Raw genomic sequence first — 23,447 nt, 5'->3', positions numbered from 1 at the left:
GGATTGCAGCCTAGCTCCAAAAAAATATATGTGAAATCAGCCAATGGGCTGGTTACAGAGAATAAGTTTTCTCACAGACACAGAAGTAGTGTTATGTCCAGGTCGTTCAGTAAACCTCCTGGGTAGGGACCTTATGTCCCCACTTCAAATTTCTATACACCCACTGAAAAGAATCTACTAGATTTGTTACCAGAACCAACACCCCCAAAGACAGAAGTTAAAACTGAAAGTGACCTGCATGTGACTATGTATTACAAGCGAGACCCAGGGCCCGACCCAGCCTACTCAGAAAGATTTTCGAGGCTAGGCCCTCAGCATGTGACATTGAGCACACTATACACAGACAGAAAAGGAAATGCCGTTTACTCTGTGAAACTTTACAGCGGGGCACAGCGACTTTTTGAAGGTCAAGACAGACCGCCACATTTATCTTTGTCTATCTTTGTCTCTCTATTCCAAAACAGTGAACTTGATGTGTACACTTACCCCCAGAGCCCATTTGACTGAAGAAACAGTATGACATTCTTTAGCTGCTGTTGAGATAGACCCCTTTATCAATGCAGTGCCAGAAAAATTTTGCAGATGTGGTTAACAACAGGTGCACAAAACAGCAACAATTTTGACATATGGTAAACATGTGTCAACAGGAGGGATGGTGCATAGGGTAGAACAGTACTTTTATGCAGTACTTTTATGCACCAGGTGTTATGCACCAGGGTTTAATAACTACTAAAAAAAATTTTTTTGTGAATCTTGTTTGATCTGCTGTAAACATAACTTGCAGACCTAAGAGAGGTCAATTTCCAAAGCCAGACTACCTTTTCAGTTTATCCACATGGATTTTATTGAACTGACACCTTGCCAACAGTACAAATACTGTATGGTAGACCGTTCAGTTTACCGCTGTGTGATGATGTGTGTGAGAAACCACAAGAGCAGCATGCACTAGCAGAATGGATGAACAAAATGTTGAAATTTAAAATGTTTAAAGATGTTGTGAGAGCAAATGATCTGCCAGATATACCTCTGTCCCCACAGGCCTCAAGAGTGAAACCAGGCGACAGCATCCTGATTAAAGCACCGTGGTGCTGACTACCCCAACTGCCTTGAAGACCGCTGAGAGCCACTGTAAAAAGGTCACAGAAAGGGTGGTGAAGGCAATAGGCCTCGCTGGTCTCAACCCGGTGAAGAAACCAACAGAGCCCTACTCATTTTTAGCATGGCGTGGAAAGAAATCACCTTTGTGGCAGTAGCAGTCCTGCTGTGGATGGATGCGGAGGAGAGAGAGACGATTAAAGGGGAACTGAAACTAATTGAATTTTGACTGGTTCACAGAACAACAAGAACTAAAGACTCATTTTGATTTGAACATGTTTATGCATGATCTGTGTTTTACCATGTTTAAGGGCAATGATTACTAAAATGATTAGCCAGACATTTCTCAGTTTTACTATGCTTCTCCAACAAGAGAGAAATGGAGAGCTTTAATATCATGTGTGAAGTCTCAGTTAAAACCTCAGCTGTGACATGGCTGAGTGCTGATGTTTATGATACAAAGGTACACTGACAAGCTACAGTAGCCGTGCCAAGGACAAGAGGCACTGTTTTATTTCATTCTTCCTTTTCAGTTTATTTTCACATTTTCCTCCTATGATCAAGCTTTAAAATTTTATATTGTATACATTATGATTAAGATGCAAGCCTTACAGGTGATCGCCCATATAAAATCTTGAAATTCGGTTGGGAATTTTTCTCAGATACTGGGGTTTTCGCCCAACCTTGCTGTTTAAAGTAAGCATCGACTATGAAATCAAGTAATCAGTAGAGATGTAGTGCAAAATGCATATGCTTTATTATGTTATTTTTCAGGTGCTAAATGTCAAACAGGAGGGAGATGTTGGAGTTATGTATGTATCCATCGGGAGAAACCTGCTTCTCTCCCGCTTGCAACCGACAAGCGCAATCCTTGCAAGCTTAAAAATCCAAAAACTTGTCTTGTGTTTTATTTCGCCTTGAGTTGATCCTTCCTGGTAAAGAGCCGTTTGAGTGAAATAGTCTCAACACTAAGGGCCAGTTTATTAGATAAGTAGTGAAAAAACTCAAAAACTTACAGCACCTGGTATTCCTAGGCAGTCTCCCATTCAAGTACTAACTAGGCCCAACTCTGCTTAGCTTCTGAGATCAGACGAGATCAGGCGTGAACAGGTGGTATTGCCATAAGCAAAAGCTGCTGCAAAAAGGCCCCTATTTTAGGGTGAGGCACACTAAGTGCCATTATACTAGATAGGTAATGAATGAAATACAAAAGAATACTTCAAAATGAGGTACATTAAAGATAAGAGCATTAGTTAAGTAGTTAAAAACAGTCAAACTCTGTTTAAAGTACAGCTACTTTAAAGGCAATTGACTTAAATAAGCAGTAAGGGAAAGCAAAGAGCTGGTCAAACTTTGGCCACACTAAGGGCCAGTGTATTAGATAAGTAGTGAAAAAACTCAAAACTTACAGCACCTGGTATTCCTAGGCAGTCTCCCATCCAAGTACTAACTAGGCCCAACTCTGCTTAGCTTCTGAGATCAGACGAGATCAGGCGTGAACAGGGTGGTATGGCCGTAAGCGAAAGCTGCTGCAAAAAGCCCCCTATTTCAAGGTGAAGCACACTAAGTGGCATTATACTAGATAAGTAATGAATGAAATACAAAAAATACTTCAAAATGAGGTACATTAAGGATAAGAGCATTAGTTAAGTAGTTAAAAACAGTCAAACTCTGTTTAAAGTACAGCTACTTTATAGGCAATTGAATTAAATAAGCAGTAAGGGAAAGCAAAGAGCTGGTCAAACTTTGGCCACACTAAGGGCCAGTGTATTAGATAAGTAGTGAAAAAACTCAAAAACTTACAGCACCTGGTATTCCTAGGCAGTCTCCCATCCAAGTACTAACTAGGCCCAACTCTGCTTAGCTTCTGACATCAGGCATGAACAGGGTGGTATGGCCGTGGCAAGCGAAAGCTGCTGCAAAAGCCCCTATTTTAAGGTGAGGCACACTAAGTGCCATTATACTAGATAAGTAATGAATGAAATACAAAAAAATACTTCAAAATGAGCTACATTAAAGATAAGAGCATTAGTTAAGTAGTTAAAAACAGTCAAACTCTGTTTAAAGAACAGCTACTTTAAAGGCAATTGAATTAAATAGGCAGTAAGGGAAAGCAAAGAGCTGGTCAAACTTTGGCCACACTAAGGGCCAGTGTATTAGATAAGTAGTGAAAAAACTCAAAAACTTACAGCACTTGGTATTCCTAGGCAGTCTCCCATCCAAGTACTAACTAGGCCCAACTCTGCTTAGCTTCTGAGATCAGACGAGATCAGGCGTGAACAGGGTGGTATAGAGGTTAGCAAAAGCTGCTGCAAAATGCCCCCTATTTTAAGGTGAGGCACACTAAGTGCCATTATACTAGATAAGTAATGAATGAAATACAAAAAAATACTTCAAAATGAGCTACATTAAAGATAAGAGCATTAGTTAAGTAGTTAAAAACATTCAAACTCTGTTTAAAGAACAGCTACTTTAAAGGCAATTGAATTAAATAAGCAGTAAGGGAAAGCAAAGAGCTGGTCAAACTTTGGCCACACTAAGGGCCAGTGTATTAGATAAGTAGTGAAAAAACTCAAAAACTTACAGCACCTGGTATTCCTAGGCAGTCTCCCATCCAAGTACTAACTAGGACCAACTCTGCTTAGCTTCTGAGATCAGACGAGATCAGGCGTGAACTGGGTGGTATGGCCGTAAGCGAAAGCTGCTGCAAAAAGCCCCCTATTTTAAGGTGAGGCACACTAAGTGCCATTATACTAGATAAGTAATGAATGAAATACAAAAAAAAATACTTCAAAATGAGCTACATTAAAGATAAGAGCATTAGTTAAGTAGTTAAAACAGTCAAACTCTGTTTAAAGAACAGCTACTTTAAAGGCATTTGAATTAAATAAGCAGTAAGGGAAAGCAAAGAGCTGGTCAAACTTTGGCCACACTAAGGGCCAGTGTATTAGATAAGTAGTGAAAAAACTCAAAAACTTACAGCACCTGGTATTCCTAGGCAGTCTCCCATCCAAGTACTAACTAGGCCCAACTCTGCTTAGCTTCTGAGATCAGACGTGAACAGGGTGGTATGGCCATAAGCGAAAAGCTGCTGCAAAAAGCCCCCTATTTTAAGGTGAGGCACACTAAGTGCCATTATACTAGATAAGTAATGAATGAAATACAAAAAAATACTTCAAAATGAGCTACATTAAAGATAAGAGCATTAGTTAAGTAGTTAAAAACAGTCAAACTCTGTTTAAAGAACAGCTACTTTAAAGGCAATTGAATTAAATAAGCAGTAAGGGAAAGCAAAGAGCTGGTCAAACTTTGGCCACACTAAGGGCCAGTGTATTAGATAAGTAGTGAAAAAACTCAAAAACTTACAGCACCTGGTATTCCTAGGCAGTCTCCCATCCAAGTACTAACTAGGCCCAACTCTGCTTAGCTTCTGACATCAGGAATGAACAGGGTGGTATGGCCGTAAGCGAAAGCTGCTGCAAAAAGCCCCCTATTTTAAGGTGAGGCACACTAAGTGCCATTATACTAGATAAGTAATGAATGAAATACAAAAAAATACTTCAAAATGAGCTACATTAAAGATAAGAGCATTAGTTAAGTAGTTAAAAACAGTCAAACTCTGTTTAAAGAACAGCTACTTTAAAGGCAATTGAATTAAATAAGCAGTAAGGGAAAGCAAAGAGCTGGTCAAACTTTGACCACACTAAGGGCCAGTGTATTAGATAAGTAGTGAAAAAACTCAAAACTTACAGCACCTGGTATTCCTAGGCAGTCTCCCATCCAAGTACTAACTAAGCCCAACTCTGCTTAGCTTCTGAGATCAGACGAGATCAGGCGTGAACAGGGTGGCATGGCCGTAAGCGAAAGCTGCTACAAAAAGGCCCCTATTTTAAGGTGAGGCACATTAAGTGCCATTATACTAGATAAGTAATGAATGAAATACAAAAAAAAAAAAACTTCAAAATGAGCTACATTAAAGATAAGAGCATTAGTTAAGTAGTTAAAAACAGTCAAACTCTGTTTAAAGAACAGCTACTTTAAAGGCAATTGAATTAAATAAGCAGTAAGGGAAAGCAAAGAGCTGGTCAAACTTTGACCACACTAAGGGCCAGTGTATTAGATAAGTATTGAAAAAACTCAAAAACTTACAGCACCTGGTATTCCTAGGCAGTCTCCCATCCAAGTACTAACTAGGCCCAACTCTGCTTAGCTTCTGCAATCAGACGAGATTTTTTTTTTTTTTTTTTTTTTTTTTTTTAATTTTTTTTATTTACAATCAAATGTTAAGAAATAAATACATTAAAAAAATACATAAATCTGAAATAAATCACATCTCAAACATCTCCTGGTAGCAACACTTCAAAACTATTCCAAACTCTTACAACATATGGATTATTTTTGTTATACAATGATTCAATTCAATTCAATTCAAGTTTATTTGTATAGAGCTTTTTACAATGGCTATTGTTCCAAAGCAGCTTCACAAAAGCAAATTATTCCACAGACATAAGCAAGTCACCACACAACAGGATGCGTTACAAAACAGCAGGATGAATTACAATGCAGAAAGTCCAAGATAGAATTAGTCCAGACAGAAGGTTGAGTTTTCCTCGACGTCATCGCTGGAAGGTCATCTCCTCGCTGGGTCCACTGGAGAGGCTTGGTAACTAGATGCCTCGGGATGTACATCCCGAGGTGGAGACAAAAGGATAATTAGAGTAGCGGCCATTCATACTATTGGGAATCACGATGTACTGTAGCATAGGTTAATGTTAATCTTTACGAGTATGCTTTGCTAAAAAGATATGTCTTTAGCCTAGACTTAAACTGAGAGAGTGTGTCTGATCCCCGAACATTTGCAGGAAGGTTATTCCAGAGTTTGGGTGCCAAATGTGAAAACGCTCGACCACCTTTAGTAGACTTTGCTATACGAGGAACTACCAGGAGCCCTGAGTTTTGAGATCTTAAAGAGCGTGACGGGTTGTAGCGAGACAGAAGGCTGGTCAGATAAATGGGGGCTAAACCATTTAGAGCCTTGTAGGTCAGTAACAGTACTTTATAATCAATTCGGAAATGAACAGGCAGCCAGTGCAGGAGGATAAAACTGGGGTTATATGGTCATATTTCCTTGTCCTGGTAAGAACTCGGCGGCTGCGTTCTGCACTAACTGAAGCTTGTTTATTGAAGATGCTGGACAACCAGCGAGCAGCGCATTACAGTAATCCAGTCTAGATGTCATGAACGCATGAACTAGCTTTTCTGCATCTGAGAGAGAGAGCATGTGTCTGAGTTTAGCAATATTTCTAAGATGAAAGTAGGCAGATTTTGTAACATGAGTGATATGGTGTTGAAGGACAGGTTGCTGTCCAATATCACACCCAAGTCTTTAACTGTCGGATAACGTTTATATCACATCCATCTAATTGTAGTTTGAGCTCAGAAATTTGCTGTAAACATGAATTTGGTCCGATAAGAAGCACCTCTGTTTTGTTAGAGTTTAATAGAAGAAAATTTCTGGTCATCCAGTCTTTTATGTCTTTAACACACTCTGTTAATTTAGACATTTCTGATAACTTATCAGGCTTAGATGAAATGTATAGCTGTGTGTCATCTGCATAACAGTGAAATTAACCCTGTGCTTTCTAATAATGTTCCCTAGTGGCAGCATGTATATAGAGAACAGTAAGGGGCCTAGAACTGATCCTTGAGGCACACCACACTTTACAGGCATTGTACTAGAGCGGTCTCCGTTTATATCTACAAATTGATAACGGTCTGATAGGTATGATTTAAACCAATTTAACGCCTGTCCCTGTACACCAGCGGTGTTTAAACGCTCAGGAGAATATTATGATCTATGGTGTCAAATGCAGCAGTGAGATCTAAAAAAGCAGTAGCGAGACGCAGCCTCGGTCGGAGGATAAGAGCAGGTCATTAGTGATTTTAACTAATGCGGTTTCTGTGCTATGGTGCGGTCTAAAAACCTGACTGAAACTCCTCATAGACATCATTCATCTTTAAGAAGGAGCATAGCTGCGCTGACACAACTTTTTCTAATATTTTTGATATAAATGGGAGATTTGATATCGGTCTGTAATTAGATAGTTCATTAGGATCAAGTTGTGGTTTTTTGATCATAGGCTTAATAATTGCTAATTTGAATGGGTTGGGTACGTGACCTAATGATAGGAGGAGTTAATAATATTTAGAAGAGGTTCACCAGCTGCTGGTAATATATCTTTCAGAAATTTAGTTGGAATAGGATCTAATACACATGTGGCAGATTTAGACTTAGTGATTAGTTTATTTAAGATTGTCTTCATACAACAAATCACATACCATCTTTTTTAACATTTTAAAAAAATTACTTAACTTTCTACATTTCAAAAATAAATGCAAAACTCCTTCCTTTTTATCCAAACACACTTTACATAGTTCATCTTGCGTTAAACCACTTTTATATAAAATAATTTCCGTCATCACACAATTGTGTCTTAATAGGAAATCAAAATTTTCCAAAGCCGGACTTTTAAAATTAGCTCTTACATTTTTCCATATTTTAGAAGCATCAAAATAATCAAATAGCTTCTCCCAATACTCTATTGCTTTAGGTTTTACAAAGACTACCTTACGTATACAACAGTAAAACATCTTGATGACACATTCATTAAACGGAATCTTATCATCTCCCTCTTTCAAAAAAACCTGTGGTTTTTCATTCTCAGATTCTTTTTCATTATCCTCAATTGCTTTTATCCATTGTTCTGGTATTGCTACTTTTAATTTTATATACTGATCTTCAATATTCCTTTTGTCTTCTATATCTTCCCTTTCCTCCAGTGAATCAGTTATCGCTTGTGTAGGTAGAAATCCAGGTCTCACTTCGTATAATATATCTTTTATTTGTCTGTAGCCTACTGCAAACCAGTTTTCGTAAAACATTGTTTTTTTCCCTTTATTATTTAGGTTTAAAAACAAAGGTTGTCGTAGGTACTGCTTTCTCCCTTCAATCTTTACATACACCTTGTCATAAAACATTTTCCAAGTTCTCAGTAGTTCTTTGTAGAACTCCGGTATATTTCCTATCATCTCATCTTTAAAAGCCATCCATAAAAGTCATCTCCTATTTGTCCACACTTATTCATAAAGTAACTCATAACACTTTTCCATGGGATGTTATCTTTATTTAAAAACCTTTTTACCATTTTAATCCTCATGCTTTTCATTCTTAGCCATGGATCTATCAGTCCTAATCCCCCATCTTCCACATTTCCAATGATTGTATTATATGCAATTTTAGACGGCTTACCATCCCAAAGAAATGTTAAGATCATAGCTTTTATTCTCTTATATACCCATATTGGTAAGCTTACAACACTTAAAACGTACCACATTTTGGATAAAAAAAGAGAATTTAATACAAGCACCTTCCCTTTTAGAAACAGTACTCTCTGTTTCCAAAAATTTAATCTTTTATCCATTTTGTTCAGAATTTCGTTCCAATTTATTTCTCTAGTTACAATCTCATCGTATCCAAACGTAATGCCTAAAATTTTAATATTGCTTTTTTGTTCTTTAAAACACCAATTTATTTGTGGAACTTCTACCTTTCCCATTTTAACATATTCAGATTTTTCCTTATTTACCTTTGCTCCCGAACCACTACAATATTTATCAAAAATCTCTATAGCTTTCTCAACACTATTGGAATCCTTTAAAAATAAAGTGGTATCATCTGCATACTGGAAAATCTTTTGTTCCATTTCATTACCTTCTATTAAAATACCTTTTATTTCTTTTTCTCCATTCCGCTACTATAGTGTACAGTATAGGTACAGTAAGGCCGATAAAGGACATCCTTGTCTTATGGATCTTGAAATTCCTATGTAATCTGTTAAAAAACCATTTATTTTAAAACAACTAATAATTTCTGTGTAAAAACATTTCATCCACTTTAAGAAATTATTCCCAAAGCCAAATCTTTTAAGCAAATCAAATAAATATTTATGTTCCACTCTATCAAACGCCTTTTCTAAATCCATACTAAATAGAAACCCTCACCTTTTTTTCTCTTTTGTATACCAAATTAAGTCTCTAATACTCGTTACTGTATCTGCTATATCTCTTCCCAGTATACTGTACGCTTGATTGGTCGTGATGATGTGTGGTGTTACTCTTTTAAGTCTATTTGCAAAGATCTTTGCTAATATTTTGTAGTCTGTATTGAGCATACTCAACGGTCTATAATTCCTCAAATCATCTTTATTTCCTTTCTTTTTATATATTATTTTAATCATACCTCTCTTCATACTCTCACTCAATTGCCCATTTTGAAAAATCATTAAGAACAGATCTTTTAGAATTGGTGTTAAAACATCTTTAAAAACCTTATAAAATTCAGAAGATAAACCATCCAAGCCAGGGCTTTTCCTGTTGCTTAATTGTGTTATAGCTTCCTTTATCTCTTCTTCTGCTATATCACTATCACACATTTTTTTATCATCTTCTGTTACTTTTACTTTAATTTGATTTAACAAGAATTCTTCATTTTCTACATTAACTCCTTCTGTCTTAAATAAAACACTATAGAAATCCTGGACAGCTTTTAATATTCCTTCTTTATCTTTTATGTTTCTACCTTCTAAAGACACATTTTTATTAGGTCAGCTTTTTGTCTTGTCTTTTCTACCTCATAAAAAAACTTTGTACTTCTTTCTCCTTCTACTGTATTCCTTATTTTACTTCTTATTCTAGCACCCTCACATTTGTCTTCTTCCATTTTTTTAAGTTTCTCTTCAAGCGCTACTATTTTCCTAATGTCTGTGGTTCCTTCACTTACCTTTTTCATTTCATTTTCCCATTTTTTGCTTAATTCTCTTTCTTTAGCTCTTTTTGCTTTCTGTATTTTCTTAGAAAATTCTATAGATAATCTTTTAATGTCTGCTTTTATATTGTCCCACCATGTGCATATTGCTTCATCGTATAGAACATCATTTACACTATTAATTATTAAGTTTTCAATTTCCATTTTGTAAAAATCATTCTTTAAAAGTTCTGCATTAAGCACCCATACCCTGGTCCTCTCTCACACCACTGAAATCCATCGTTACAAATAAAAATCATGATCGCTCCACTGTACATTTTATAAAACACTTTTGAAATAAAATGCTCAAAACTCCTATTACATAAAAGAAAATCTATTCTGCTTTGTTTTAAACTGCTTTTCACCCACTGTCTTCTTGAATATTCTCTTTTTACTCTATTTCTTTCTCTCCATACATCTACTAATTGGTGTTTATACATCATACTTTTCAATTCTTTTCTTCCAACATCGGCTCTGTACACCATGTGATCTTCAGCATCTATTCTTTCTAAAATAGTATTAAAATCCCCTATAATAACAACGCTCTTACATCCAATAATCAAATCATTCAGTTTTTTAAAAAAAGTAACTCTTTCTGTATCTTCATTTGGAGCATGTATATTACATATTATTATTTCTTCTCCCTTATCCATAATTTTTACAATTAAAATCCTTCCATTATTATCTTTAAATAAAACTTTTGTTGATTCCACTGCTCCCCTTCTAACAAGTATCGCCAGACCTTTTTTCTTATTGACATCGTTGCTGCACCATATTTCTCCATCCCAGCCTTTTTTAAGATCATCCAATATTATTTCATTCCATCCAGTCTCTTGAATACAGATAACATCACATTGCTTTGTTAAATTGATCACATTTTCAAATTTCCATTTAGATGACAATCCTCTAACATTAATCGAGACCAGACTTAAATTACTCATAATAGGAGAAAGAAGAAACAAGAACCAAAACAGCCAATCATCAATATATTTTCTCTCTTGATATCTAAGAATTTATATCAACTTGTTCATCATTTTGTCTTGCTCTTACTTCTTTCCTTAACTTTTGTTTCTTTAATACCTGTTCAATATTTATTTTGACCCCTCTTGTCATTTCGTCTTTTGTTTATAATGTCCAGAGTTCTACTTTCAAGCTCAAAGTTAATTTCAGCCGTTTTCTCATCGCTTACCTCCACTTCAGTCCATCCAGCTGCAACTTCACTCGTTGTTGCACATTCCTTCTCTTTCGTTTGTCCTTCATTGTTAGTTATACACTGTGTCTCAGTCTCCGTTGTATGAACTTCAATTTCTTTATCTCCATTGTCCTCTCTCCTCGTACGCTCCTCCTCTCCTCGTTCACGAAGATCTTCAGAAATTACATCCGCCTCCTGAATTTCATCTTTGCTTGGCTCCTCCGTGCGCTTCTGTGCCTCGGTCTCCATTTCATTATTGTCCTCCTCCTCAGATTCACAGTTGCACCTCATCCACGTCCTTTCACAGTCTTGGCACCGCGGGGCTTGACAGTCCCGAGCAAAATGCCCCTGTTCCATACATTCTCTGCAGGTGTATTGAGGGCAGTCTTTTTTTTCATGCTCCGTGCTAGCGCAAATTCTGCAAGTCTTCAGTTGGTCATCATGAATTACTCTAAAATATTTTGGTCCTTCCTCCGTGTCAAATCTTACATTATATGGCAAAGTCACAATGTCCTGTGGAAATTTAACTTTTATAAATCTTGTTCCGTCTGCAACTGCTGTGCCTGGATAATATCTCCTTCTTAACGGGAAGATAGGATTCACTCTCCAATCCACCAATTTCTGTATTATTTCATCGTCTTTTATGTAGTTGGGCAAATGCAAAAAAGAGACCATTTTTTCAGTTTTACATAGTTTTTTGATCTCACATCTTTGTTCATCAATCATTAATCCATCCATTAACTTATCACAGTCGGTTTCATTTTCCATTGTAAGTTCATACTCAAAGTTACTTTTTTTCCTTAGTCCATACAGTTTTCCAATTCCAGCTTTCTCTTCCACAGCTTTTATAATCATCATCACAGTTATTTTATCTGGATCATTAACAATCATCGTTAGAGTTGCTTCTTTCTTATAGTCTCTTTGATATTTTGATTGGCTTTTTAGCTTATTCATTGTCCAATTTCTTTGTGGTGCTTCTCGTATTCCATCAGTGTAATCTCTTGTTTGTTTACCTTGATTTTTTTGTAGGTCCTCTCTTTGACTTATCCTTGCATCCATCCCGTTCTTTTTTCCTCTTGCGGCAACCCTTGCCCAAGTCTGGCTGGCATCTTTATACTTTCCATTGTCATTTTCCACGTTTCTTTCAGTATAGTTAATATCCTCAGTCTCTTTGTTCAATTTTCGGTCATGATCCGTCACCATAATATCCATCATTTTAAAGGTTGGAAACCTCAGACAGAAAATCTGTCTGAGGTTTCAAAAACTAATATGTAACTCAAAAAACAACAGCCTTTAAGAAATTATCAAAAAGAAAAAAAAAAAAATAATAATAACAGCAAACAAAATGGAGGAGAGCCTTCCTCTCCCTACTGCAGCCAAAAACTCTGTGTGCTCTCTAGCGCCAACAGGGTGGTATGGCCGTAGGCGAAAGCTGCTGCAAAAAGCCCCCTATTTTAAGGTGAGGCACACTAAGTGCCATTATACTAGATAAGTAATGAATGAAATACAAAAAAAAAAATACTTCAAAATGAGCTACATTAAAGATAAGAGCATTAGTTAAGTAGTTAAAAACAGTCAAACTCTGTTTAAAGAACAGCTACTTTAAAGGCAATTGAATTAAATAAGCAGTAAGGGAAAGCAAAGAGCTGGTCAAACTTTGGCCACACTAAGGGCCAGTGTATTAGATAAGTAGTGAAAAAACTCAAAAACTTACAGCACCTGGTATTCCTAGGCAGTCTCCCATCCAAGTACTAACTAGGCCCAACTCTGCTTAGCTTCTGAGATCAGACGTGAACAGGGTGGTATGGCCGTAAGCGAAAGCTGCTGCAAAAAGCCCCCTATTTTAAGGTGAGGCATACTAAGTGCCATTATACTAGATAAGTAATGAATGAAATACAAAAAAATACTTCAAAATGAGCTACATTAAAGATAAGAGCATTAGTTAAGTAGTTAAAAACAGTCAAACAATTTTTAAAGAACAGCTACTTTAAAGGCAATTGAATTAAATAAGCAGTAAGGGAAAGCAAAGAGCTGGTCAAACTTTGACCACACTAAGGGCCAGTGTATTAGATAAGTAGTGAAAAAACTCAAAAACTTACAGCACCTGGTATTCCTAGGCAGTCTCCCATCCAAGTACTAACTAGGCCCAACTCTGCTTAGCTTCTGAGATCAGAGCAGATCAGGCGTGAACAGGGTGGTATGGCCGTAAGCAAAAGCTGCTGCAAAAAGCCCCTATTTTAAGGTGAGGCACACTAAAGTGCCATTATACTAGATAAGTAATGAATGAAATACAAAAAAAAAAATACTTCAAAATGAGCTACATTAAAGATAAGAGCATTAGTTAAGTAGTTAAAAACAGTCAAACTCTGTTTAAAGAACAGCAACTTTAAAGGCAAATGAATTAAATAAGCAGTAAGGGAAAGCAAAGAGCTGGTCAAACTTTGACCACACTATGGGCCAGTGTATTAGATAAGTAGTGAAAAACTCAAAACTTACAGCACCTGGTATTCCTAGGCAGTCTCCCATCCAAGTACTAACTAGGCCCAACTCTGCTTAGCTTCTGAGATCAGACGAGATCAGGTGTGAACAGGGTGGTATGGCCGTAAGCAAAAGCTGCTGCAAAAAGCCCCCTATTTTAAGGTGAGGCACACTAAGTGCCATTATACTAGATAAGTAATGAATGAAATACAAAAAAAAAAAAATACTTCAAAATGAGCTACATTAAAGATAAGAGCATTAGTTAAGTAGTTAAAAACAGTCAAACTCTGTTTAAAGAACAGCTACTTTAAAGGCAATTGAATTAAATAAGCAGTAAGGGAAAGCAAAGAGCTGGTCAAACTTTGACCACACTAAGGGCCAGTGTATTAGATAAGTAGTGAAAAAACTCAAAAACTTACAGCACCTGGTATTCCTAGGCAGTCTCCCATCCAAGTACTAACTAGGCCCAACTCTGCTTAGCTTCTGAGATCAGGCGTGAACAGGGTGGTATGGCCGTAAGCTAAAGCTGCTGCAAAAAGCCCCCTATTTTAAGGTGAGGCACACTAAGTGCCATTATACTAGATAAGTAATGAATGAAATACAAAAAAAAAAAAAATACTTCAAAATGAGCTACATTAAAGATAAGAGCATTAGTTAAGTAGTTAAAAACAGTCAAACTCTGTTTAAAGAACAGCTACTTTAAAGGCAATTGAATTAAATAAGCAGTAAGGGAAAGCAAAGAGCTGGTCAAACTTTGGCCACACTAAGGGCCAGTGTATTAGATAAGTAGTGAAAAAACTCAAAACTTACAGCACCTGGTATTCCTAGGCAGTCTCCCATCCAAGTACTAACTAGGCCCAACTCTGCTTAGCTTCTGAGATCAGACGAGATCAGGTGTAAACAGGGTGGTATGGTCGTAAGCGAAAGCTGCTGCAAAAAGCCCCTATTTTAAGGTGTGGGCACATTAAGTGCCATTATACTAGATAAGTAATGAATGAAATACAAAAAAATACTTCAAAATGAGCTACATTAAAGATAAGAGCATTAGTTAAGTAGTTAAAAACAGTCAAACTCTGTTTAAAGAACAGCTACTCTAAAGGCAATTGAATTAAATAAGCAGTAAGGGAAAGCAAAGAGCTGGTCAAACTTTGGCCACACTAAGGGCCAGTGTATTAGATAAGTAGTGAAAAAACTCAAAAACTTACAGCACCTGGTTTTCCTAGGCAGTCTCCCATCCAAGTACTAACTAGGCCCAACTCTGCTTAGCTTCTGAGATCAGACGAGATCAGGCGTGAACAGGGTGGTATGGCCGTAGCGAAAGCTGCTGCAAAAAGCCCCTATTTTAAGGTGAGGCACACTAAGTGCCATTATACTAGATAAGTAATGAATGAAATACAAAAAAAAATACTTCAAAATGAGCTACATTAAAGATAAGAGCATTAGTTAAGTAGTTAAAAACAGTCAAACTCTGTTTAAAGTACAGCTACTTTAAAGGCAATTGAATTAAATAAGCAGTAAGGGAAAGCAAAGAGCTGGTCAAACTTTGGCCACACTAAGGGCCAGTGTATTAGATAAGTAGTGAAAAAACTCAAAAACTTACAGCACCTGGTATTCCTAGGCAGTCTCCCATCCAAGTACTAACTAGGCCCAACTCTGCTTCGCTTCTGAGATCAAACGAGATCAGGCGTGAACAGGGTGGTATGGCCTTGCTTAAAGCTGCTGCAAAAAGCCCCTATTTTAAGGTGAGGCACACTAAGTGCCATTATACTAGATAAGTAATGAATGAAATACAAAAAAAAATACTTCAAAATGAGCTACATTAAAGATAAGAGCATTAGTTAAGTAGTTAAAAACAGTCAAACTCTGTTTAAAGAACAGCTACTTTAAAGGCAATTGAATTAAATAAGCAGTAAGGGAAAGCAAAGAGCTGGTCAAACTTTGGCCACACTAAGGGCCAGTGTATTAGATAAGTAGTGAAAAAACTCAAAAACTTACAGCACCTGGTATTCCTAGGCAGTCTCCCATCCAAGTACTAACTAGGCCCAACTCTGCTTAGCTTCTGAGATCAGACGAGATCAGGCGTGAACAGGGGGTGGTATGGCCGTAGGCAAAAGCTGCTGCAAAAAGCCCCTATTTTTAAGGTGAGGCACACTAAGTGCCATTATACTAGATAAGTAATGAATGAAATACAAAAAAAAAAAAAATACTTCAAAATGAGCTACATTAAAGATAAGAGCATTAGTTAAGTAGTTAAAAACAGTCAAACTCTGTTTAAAGAACAGCTACTTTAAAGGCAATTGAATTAAATAAGCAGTAAGGAAAGCAAAGAGCTGGTCAAACTTTGGCCACACTAAGGGCCAGTGTATTAGATAAGTAGTGAAAAAACTCAAAAACTTACAGCACCTGGTTTTCCTAGGCAGTCTCCCATCCAAGTACTAACTAGGCCCAACTCTGCTTAGCTTCTGAGATCAGACGAGATCAGGCGTGAACAGGGTGGTATGGCCGTGGCGAAAGCTGCTGCAAAAGCCCCTATTTTAAGGTGAGGCACACTAAGTGCCATTATACTAGATAAGTAATGAATGAAATACAAAAAAATACTTCAAAATGAGCTACATTAAAGATAAGAGCATTAGTTAAGTAGTTAAAAACAGTCAAACTCTGTTTAAAGAACAGCTACTTTAAAGGCAATTGAATTAAATAAGCAGTAAGGGAAAGCAAAGAGCTGGTCAAACTTTGACCACACTAAGGGCCAGTGTATTAGATAAGTAGTGAAAAAACTCAAAAACTTACAGCACCTGGTATTCCTAGGCAGTCTCCCATCCAAGTACTAACCAGGCCCAACTCTGCTTAGCTTCTGAGATCAGACAAGATCAGGCGTGAACAGGGTGGTATGGCCTTAAGCGAAAGCTGCTGCAAAAAGCCCCCTATTTTAAGGTGAGGCACACTAAGTGCCATTATACTAGATAAGTAATGAATGAAATACAAAAAAAAACTTCAAAATGAGCTACATTAAAGATAAGAGCATTAGTTAAGTAGTTAAAAACAGTCAAACTCTGTTTAAAGAACAGCTACTTTAAAGGCAATTGAATTAAATAAGCAGTAAGGGAAAGCAAAGAGCTGGTCAAACTTTGACCACACTAAGGGCCAGTGTATTAGATAAGTAGTGAAAAAACTCAAAAACTTACAGCACCTGGTATTCCTAGGCAGTCTCCCATCCAAGTACTAACTAGGCCCAACTCTGCTTTCTGAGCTTCAGGCGAGATCAGGCGTGAACAGGGTGGTATGGCCGTGCTAAAGCTGCTGCAAAAAGCCCCTATTTTAAGGTGAGGCACACTAAGTGCCATTATACTAGATAAGTAATGAATGAAATACAAAAAAATACTTCAAAATGAGCTACATTAAAGATAAGAGCATTAGTTAAGTAGTTAAAAACAGTCAAACTCTGTTTAAAGTACAGCTACTTTAAAGGCAATTGAATTAAATAAGCAGTAAGGGAAAGCAAAGAGCTGGTCAAACTTTGGCCACACTAAGGGCCAGTGTATTAGATAAGTAGTGAAAAACTCAAAAACTTACAGCACCTGGTATTCCTAGGCAGTCTCCCATCCAAGTACTAACTAGGCCCAACTCTGCTTAGCTTCTGAGATCAGACGAGATCAGGCGTGAACAGGGTGGTATGGCCGTAAGCAAAAGCTGCTGCAAAAAACCCCCTATTTTAAGGTGTGGCACATTAAGTGCCATTATACTAGATAAGTAATGAATGAAATACAAAAAAAAATACTTCAAAATGAGCTACATTAAAGATAAGAGCATTAGTTAAGTAGTTAAAAACAGTCAAACTCTGTTTAAAGAACAGCTACTTTAAAGGCAATTGAATTAAATAAGCAGTAAGGGAAAGCAAAGAGCTGGTCAAACTTTGGCCACACTAAGGGCCAGTGTATTAGATAAGTAGTGAAAAAACTCAAAAACTTACAGCACCTGGTTTTCCTAGGCAGTCTCCCATCCAAGTACTAACTAGGCCCAACTCTGCTTAGCTTCTGAGATCAGACGAGATCAGGCGTGAACAGGGTGGTATGGCCGTAAGCGAAAGCTGCTGCAAAAAGCCCCCTATTTTAAGGTGAGGCACACTAAGTGCCATTATACTAGATAAGTAATGAATGAAATACAAAAAAATAAAAAATACTTCAAAATGAGCTACATTAAAGATAAGAGCATTAGTTAAGTAGTTAAAAACAGTCAAACTCTGTTTAAAGAACAGCTACTTTAAAGGCAATTGAATTAAATAAGCAGTAAGGGAAAGCAAAGAGCTGGTCAAACTTGGACCACACTAAGGGGCAGTGTAATAGATAAGTAGTGAAAAAACTCAAAGCTTACAGCACCTGGTATTCCTAGGCAGTCTCCCATCCAAGTACTAACTAGGCCCAACTCTGCTTAGCTTCTGAGATCAAACGAGATCAGGCGTGAACAGGGTGGTATGGCCTTAGCGAAAGCTGCTGCAAAAGCCCCTATTTTAAGGTGAGGCACACTAAGTGCCATTATACTAGATAAGTAATGAATGAAATACAAAAAAAAAAATACTTCAAAATGAGCTACATTAAAGATAAGAGCATTAGTTAAGTAGTTAAAAACAGTCAAACTCTGTTTAAAGTACAGCTACTTTAAAGGCAATTGAATTAAATAAGCAGTAAGGGAAAGCAAAGAGCTGGTCAAACTTTGGCCACACTAAGGGCCAGTGTATTAGATAAGTAGTGAAAAAACTCAAAAACTTACAGCACCTGGTATTCCTAGGCAGTCTCCCATCCAAGTACTAACTAGGCCCAACTCTGCTTAGCTTCTGAGATCAGACGAGATCAGGCGTGAACAGGGTGGTATGGTCGTAAGCAAAAGCTGCTGCAAAAGCCCCTATTTTAAGGTGTGGACATTAAGTGCCATTATACTAGATAAGTAATGAATGAAATACAAAAAAATACTTCAAAATGAGCTACATTAAAGATAAGAGCATTAGTTAAGTAGTTAAAAACAGTCAAACTCTGTTTAAAGAACAGCTACTCTAAAGGCAATTGAATTAAATAAGCAGTAAGGGAAAGCAAAGAGCTGGTCAAACTTTGGCCACACTAAGGGCCAGTGTATTAGATAAGTAGTGAAAAAACTCAAAAACTTACAGCACCTGGTTTTCCTAGGCAGTCTCCCATCCAAGTACTAACTAGGCCCAACTCTGCTTAGCTTCTGAGATCAGGCGTGAACAGGGTGGTATGGCGTGCGAAAAGCTGCTGCAAAAAGCCCCTATTTTAAGGTGAGGCACACTAAGTGCCATTATACTAGATAAGTAATGAATGAAATACAAAAAAAAATACTTCAAAATGAGCTACATTAAAGATAAGAGCATTAGTTAAGTAGTTAAAAACAGTCAAACTCTGTTTAAAGTACAGCTACTTTAAAGGCAATTGAATTAAATAAGCAGTAAGGGAAAGCAAAGAGCTGGTCAAACTTTGGCCACACTAAGGGCCAGTGTATTAGATAAGTAGTGAAAAAACTCAAAAACTTACAGCACCTGGTATTCCTAGGCAGTCTCCCATCCAAGTACTAACTAGGCCCAACTCTGCTTAGCTTCTGAGATCAGACGAGATCAGGCGTGAACAGGGTGGTATGGCCTTAAGCGAAAGCTGCTGCAAAAAGCCCCCTATTTTAAGGTGAGGCACACTAAGTGCCATTATACTAGATAAGTAATGAATGAAATACAAAAAAAAAAATACTTCAAAATGAGCTACATTAAAGATAAGAGCATTAGTTAAGTAGTTAAAAACAGTCAAACTCTGTTTAAAGTACAGCTACTTTAAAGGCAATTGAATTAAATAAGCAGTAAGGGAAAGCAAAGAGCTGGTCAAACTTTGACCACACTAAGGGCCAGTGTATTAGATAAGTAGTGAAAAAACTCAAAAACTTACAGCACCTGGTATTCATAGGCAGTCTCCCATCCAAGTACTAACCAGGCCCAACTCTGATTAGCTTCTGAGATCAGACGAGATCAGGCGTGAACAGGTTGGTATGGCCGTAAGCGAAAGCTGCTGCAAAAAGGCCCCTATTTTAAGGTGAGGCACACTAAGTGCCATTATACTAGATAAGTAATGAATGAAATACAAAAAAAAATACTTCAAAATGAGCTACATTAAAGATAAGAGCATTAGTTAAGTAGTTAAAAACAGTCAAACTCTGTTTAAAGAACAGCTACTTTAAAGGCAATAGAATTAAATAAGCAGTAAGGGAAAGCAAAGAGCTGGTCAAACTTTGACCACACTAAGGGCCAGTGTATTAGATAAGTAGTGAAAAAACTCAAAAACTTACAGCACCTGGTATTCATAGGCAGTCTCCCATCCAAGTACTAACTAGGCCCAACTCTGCTTAGCTTCTGAGATCAGACGAGATCAGGCATGAACAGGGTGGTATGGCCGTAAGCGAAAGCTGCTGCAAAAAGCCCCCTATTTTAAGGTGAGGCACACTAAGTGCCATTATACTAGATAAGTAATGAATGAAATGAAATAAAAAAAAAACTTCAAAATGAGCTACATTAAAGATAAGAGCATTAGTTAAGTAGTTAAAAACAGTCAAACTCTTTAAAGAACAGCTACTTTAAAGGCAATTGAATTAAATAAGCAGTAAGGGAAAGCAAAGAGCTTTTCAAACTTTGACCACACTAAGGGCCAGTGTATTAGATAAGTAGTGAAAAAACTCAAAAACTTACAGCACCTGGTATTCCTAGGCAGTCTCCCATCCAAGTACTAACTAGGCCCAACTCTGCTTAGCTTCTGAGATCAGGCGTGAACAGGGTGGTATGGCCGTTAGCGAAAGCTGCTGCAAAAAGCCCCCTATTTTAAGGTGAGGCACACTAAGTGCCATTATACTAGATAAGTAATGAATGAAATACAAAAAAAAATACTTCAAAATGAGCTACATTAAAGATAAGAGCATTAGTTAAGTAGTTAAAAACAGTCAAACTCTGTTTAAAGAACAGCTACTTTAAAGGCAATTGAATTAAATAAGCAGTAAGGGAAAGCAAAGAGCTGGTCAAACTTTGACCACACTAAGGGCCAGTGTATTAGATGAGTAGTGAAAAAACTCAAAAACTTACAGCACCTGGTATTCCTAGGCAGTTTCCCATCCAAGTACTAATCAGGCCCAACTCTGCTTAGCTTCTGAGATCAGACGAGATCAGGCGTGAACAGGGTGGTATGGCCGTGGCGAAAGCTGCTGCAAAAAGCCCTATTTTAAGGTGAGGCACACTAGAGTGCCATTATACTAGATAAGTAATGAATGAAATACAAAAAAAAAAATACTTCAAAATGAGCTACATTAAAGATAAGAGCATTAGTTAAGTAGTTAAAAACAGTCAAACTCTGTTTAAAGAACAGCTACTTTAAAGGCAATTGAATTAAATAAGCAGTAAGGGAAAGCAAAGAGCTGGTCAAACTTTGACCACACTAAGGGCCAGTGTATTAGATAAGTAGTGAAAAAAACTCAAAAACTTACAGCACCTGGTATTCCTAGGCAGTCTCCCATCCAAGTACTAACTAGGCCCAACTCTGCTTAGCTTCTGAGACCAGGCGAGATCAGGCGTGAACAGGGTGGAATGGCCGTAAAGCAAAGCTGCTGCAAAAAGCCCCCTATTTTAAGGTGAGGCACACTAAGTGCCATTATACTAGATAAGTAATGAATGAAATACAAAAAAAAATACTTCAAAATGAGCTACATTAAAGATAAGAGCATTAGTTAAGTAGTTAAAAACAGTCAAACTCTGTTTAAAGAACAGCTACTTTAAAGGCAATTGAATTAAATAAGCAGTAAGGGAAAGCAAAGAGCTGGTCAAACTTTGACCACACTAAGGGCCAGTGTATTAGATAAGTAGTGAAAAAAACTCAAAAACGTACAGCACCTGGTATTCCTAGGCAGTCTCCCATCCAAGTACTAACTAGGCCCAACTCTGCTTAGCTTCTGAGATCAGACGAGATCAGGCGTGAACAGGGTGGTATGGCCGTAGCGAAAGCTGCTGCAAAAGCCCCTATTTTAAGGTGAGGCACACTAAGTGCCATTATACTAGATAAGTAATGAATGAAATACAAAAAAAAAAAAATACTTCAAAATGAGCTACATTAAAGATAAGAGCATTAGTTAAGTAGTTAAAAACAGTCAAACTCTGTTTAAAGAACAGCTACTTTAAAGGCAATTGAATTAAATAAGCAGTAAGGGAAAGCAAAGAGCTGGTCAAACTTTGACCACACTAAGGGCCAGTGTATTAGATAAGTAGTGAAAAAACTCAAAAACTTACAGCACCTGGTATTCCTAGGCAGTCTCCCATCCAAGTACTAACTAGGCCCAACTCTGCTTAGCTTCTGAGATCAGGCGAGATCAGGCATGAACAGGGTGGTATGGCCGTAAGCGAAAGCTGCTGCAAAAAGCCCCCTATTTTAAGGTGAGGCACACTAAGTGCCATTATACTAGATAAGTAATGAATGAAATACAAAAAAAAATACTTCAAAATGAGCTACATTAAAGATAAGAGCATTAGTTAAGTAGTTAAAAACAGTCAAACTCTGTTTAAAGAACAGCTACTTTAAAGGCAATTGAATTAAATAAGCAGTAAGGGAAAGCAAAGAGCTGGTCAAACTTTGACCACACTAAGGGCCAGTGTATTAGATAAGTAGTGAAAAAACTCAAAAACTTACAGCACCTGGTATTCCTAGGCAGTCTGCCATCCAAGTACTAACTAGGCCCAACTCTGCTTAGCTTCTGAGATCAGACGAGATCAGGCGTGAACAAGGTGGTACGGCCGTAAGCGAAAGCTGCTGCAAAAGCCCCTATTTTAAGGTGAGGCACACTAAGTGCCATTATACTAGATAAGTAATGAATGAAATACAAAAAAAAATACTTCAAAATGAGCTACATTAAAGATAAGAGCATTAGTTAAGTAGTTAAAAACAAACTCTGTTTAAAGAACAGCTACTTTAAAGGCAATTGAATTAAATAAGCAGTAAGGGAAAGCAAAGAGCTGGTCAAACTTTGACCACACTAAGGGCCAGTGTATTAGATAAGTAGTGAAAAACTCAAAACTTACAGCACCTGGTATTCCTAGGCAGTCTCCCTTCCAAGTACTAACTAGGCCCAACTCTGCTTAGCTTCTGAGATCAGACGAGATCAGGCTTGAACAGGGTGGTATGGCCGTGAGCGAAAGCTGCTGCAAAAGCCCCTATTTTAAGGTGAGGCACACTAAGTGCCATTATACTAGATAAGTAATGAATGAAATACAAAAAAAAAAATACTTCAAAATGAGCTACATTAAAGATAAGAGCATTAGTTAAGTAGTTAAAAACAGTCAAACTCTGTTTTAAAGAACAGCTACTTTAAAGGCAATTGAATTAAATAAGCAGTAAGGGAAAGCAAAGAGCTGGTCAAACTTTGACCACACTAAGGGCCAGTGTATTAGATAAGTAGTGAAAAAACTCAAAACTTACAGCACCTGGTATTCCTAGGCAGTCTCCCATCCAAGTACTAACTAGGCCCAACTCTGCTTAGCTTCTGAGATCAGACGAGATCAGGCGTGAACAAGGTGGTATGGCCGTAAGCTAAAGCTGCTGCAAAAAGCCCCTATTTTAAGGTGAGGCACACTAAGTGCCATTATACTAGATAAGTAATGAATGAAATACAAAAAAAAAAATACTTCAAAATGGATCTACATTAAAGAAAGAGCATTAGTTAAGTAGTTAAAAACAGTCAAACTCTGTTTAAAGAACAGCTACTTTAAAGGCAATTGAATTAAATAAGCAGTAAGGG

The 23,447-nt window shown here is 37.3% G+C and overlaps 6 non-coding genes and 26 pseudogenes across 6 annotated transcripts; all 32 read right to left on the bottom strand.

Annotated features, from left to right (window-relative positions):
* Positions 1 to 2,104: 2,104 nt before the first annotated feature.
* LOC122337696 lies at positions 2,105 to 2,222 on the bottom strand (annotated as a pseudogene).
* A 275-nt stretch (positions 2,223 to 2,497) lies between these two features.
* LOC122337702 lies at positions 2,498 to 2,616 on the bottom strand. Its single transcript, XR_006249564.1, has one exon. It is a non-coding gene; the product is annotated as a 5S ribosomal RNA (ribosomal RNA).
* A 661-nt stretch (positions 2,617 to 3,277) lies between these two features.
* Positions 3,278 to 3,396, bottom strand: LOC122337731 (annotated as a pseudogene).
* Positions 3,397 to 3,672: 276 nt separating this feature from the next.
* LOC122337666 lies at positions 3,673 to 3,791 on the bottom strand (annotated as a pseudogene).
* Positions 3,792 to 4,068: 277 nt separating this feature from the next.
* Positions 4,069 to 4,177, bottom strand: LOC122337747 (annotated as a pseudogene).
* A 277-nt stretch (positions 4,178 to 4,454) lies between these two features.
* On the bottom strand, positions 4,455 to 4,563 carry LOC122337752 (annotated as a pseudogene).
* Positions 4,564 to 4,838: 275 nt separating this feature from the next.
* On the bottom strand, positions 4,839 to 4,957 carry LOC122337643 (annotated as a pseudogene).
* A 7,900-nt stretch (positions 4,958 to 12,857) lies between these two features.
* LOC122337741 lies at positions 12,858 to 12,966 on the bottom strand (annotated as a pseudogene).
* A 276-nt stretch (positions 12,967 to 13,242) lies between these two features.
* On the bottom strand, positions 13,243 to 13,361 carry LOC122337662 (annotated as a pseudogene).
* Positions 13,362 to 13,639: 278 nt separating this feature from the next.
* On the bottom strand, positions 13,640 to 13,758 carry LOC122337638. Its single transcript, XR_006249558.1, has one exon. It is a non-coding gene; the product is annotated as a 5S ribosomal RNA (ribosomal RNA).
* A 282-nt stretch (positions 13,759 to 14,040) lies between these two features.
* LOC122337719 lies at positions 14,041 to 14,149 on the bottom strand (annotated as a pseudogene).
* Positions 14,150 to 14,431: 282 nt separating this feature from the next.
* LOC122337765 lies at positions 14,432 to 14,550 on the bottom strand. Its single transcript, XR_006249573.1, has one exon. It is a non-coding gene; the product is annotated as a 5S ribosomal RNA (ribosomal RNA).
* A 276-nt stretch (positions 14,551 to 14,826) lies between these two features.
* On the bottom strand, positions 14,827 to 14,945 carry LOC122337675 (annotated as a pseudogene).
* A 276-nt stretch (positions 14,946 to 15,221) lies between these two features.
* Positions 15,222 to 15,340, bottom strand: LOC122337726 (annotated as a pseudogene).
* A 276-nt stretch (positions 15,341 to 15,616) lies between these two features.
* Positions 15,617 to 15,737, bottom strand: LOC122337683 (annotated as a pseudogene).
* A 282-nt stretch (positions 15,738 to 16,019) lies between these two features.
* LOC122337697 lies at positions 16,020 to 16,138 on the bottom strand (annotated as a pseudogene).
* A 273-nt stretch (positions 16,139 to 16,411) lies between these two features.
* On the bottom strand, positions 16,412 to 16,530 carry LOC122337652 (annotated as a pseudogene).
* A 664-nt stretch (positions 16,531 to 17,194) lies between these two features.
* Positions 17,195 to 17,313, bottom strand: LOC122337691. The gene has a single exon (XR_006249563.1). It is a non-coding gene; the product is annotated as a 5S ribosomal RNA (ribosomal RNA).
* A 278-nt stretch (positions 17,314 to 17,591) lies between these two features.
* On the bottom strand, positions 17,592 to 17,710 carry LOC122337725. The gene has a single exon (XR_006249566.1). It is a non-coding gene; the product is annotated as a 5S ribosomal RNA (ribosomal RNA).
* A 282-nt stretch (positions 17,711 to 17,992) lies between these two features.
* On the bottom strand, positions 17,993 to 18,110 carry LOC122337694 (annotated as a pseudogene).
* A 278-nt stretch (positions 18,111 to 18,388) lies between these two features.
* Positions 18,389 to 18,507, bottom strand: LOC122337782 (annotated as a pseudogene).
* Positions 18,508 to 19,164: 657 nt separating this feature from the next.
* Positions 19,165 to 19,283, bottom strand: LOC122337651 (annotated as a pseudogene).
* A 280-nt stretch (positions 19,284 to 19,563) lies between these two features.
* LOC122337655 lies at positions 19,564 to 19,682 on the bottom strand (annotated as a pseudogene).
* Positions 19,683 to 19,960: 278 nt separating this feature from the next.
* On the bottom strand, positions 19,961 to 20,079 carry LOC122337801 (annotated as a pseudogene).
* Positions 20,080 to 20,357: 278 nt separating this feature from the next.
* Positions 20,358 to 20,466, bottom strand: LOC122337734 (annotated as a pseudogene).
* A 278-nt stretch (positions 20,467 to 20,744) lies between these two features.
* LOC122337687 lies at positions 20,745 to 20,863 on the bottom strand (annotated as a pseudogene).
* Positions 20,864 to 21,142: 279 nt separating this feature from the next.
* On the bottom strand, positions 21,143 to 21,261 carry LOC122337695 (annotated as a pseudogene).
* Positions 21,262 to 21,540: 279 nt separating this feature from the next.
* Positions 21,541 to 21,659, bottom strand: LOC122337678 (annotated as a pseudogene).
* Positions 21,660 to 21,938: 279 nt separating this feature from the next.
* LOC122337657 lies at positions 21,939 to 22,057 on the bottom strand (annotated as a pseudogene).
* A 278-nt stretch (positions 22,058 to 22,335) lies between these two features.
* Positions 22,336 to 22,454, bottom strand: LOC122337674 (annotated as a pseudogene).
* Positions 22,455 to 22,724: 270 nt separating this feature from the next.
* On the bottom strand, positions 22,725 to 22,843 carry LOC122337684 (annotated as a pseudogene).
* A 278-nt stretch (positions 22,844 to 23,121) lies between these two features.
* Positions 23,122 to 23,240, bottom strand: LOC122337768. The gene has a single exon (XR_006249576.1). It is a non-coding gene; the product is annotated as a 5S ribosomal RNA (ribosomal RNA).
* Between the last annotated feature and the right edge of the window lie 207 nt (positions 23,241 to 23,447).

This window comes from Puntigrus tetrazona, unplaced genomic scaffold (assembly GCF_018831695.1).
Source record: "Puntigrus tetrazona isolate hp1 unplaced genomic scaffold, ASM1883169v1 S000000975, whole genome shotgun sequence".
In the NCBI taxonomy this organism is placed as follows: domain Eukaryota; kingdom Metazoa; phylum Chordata; class Actinopteri; order Cypriniformes; family Cyprinidae; genus Puntigrus; species Puntigrus tetrazona.
The sequence above is the reverse complement of the archived record's forward strand: the minus strand, read 5'-3'. Positions and strand labels throughout refer to the sequence as shown.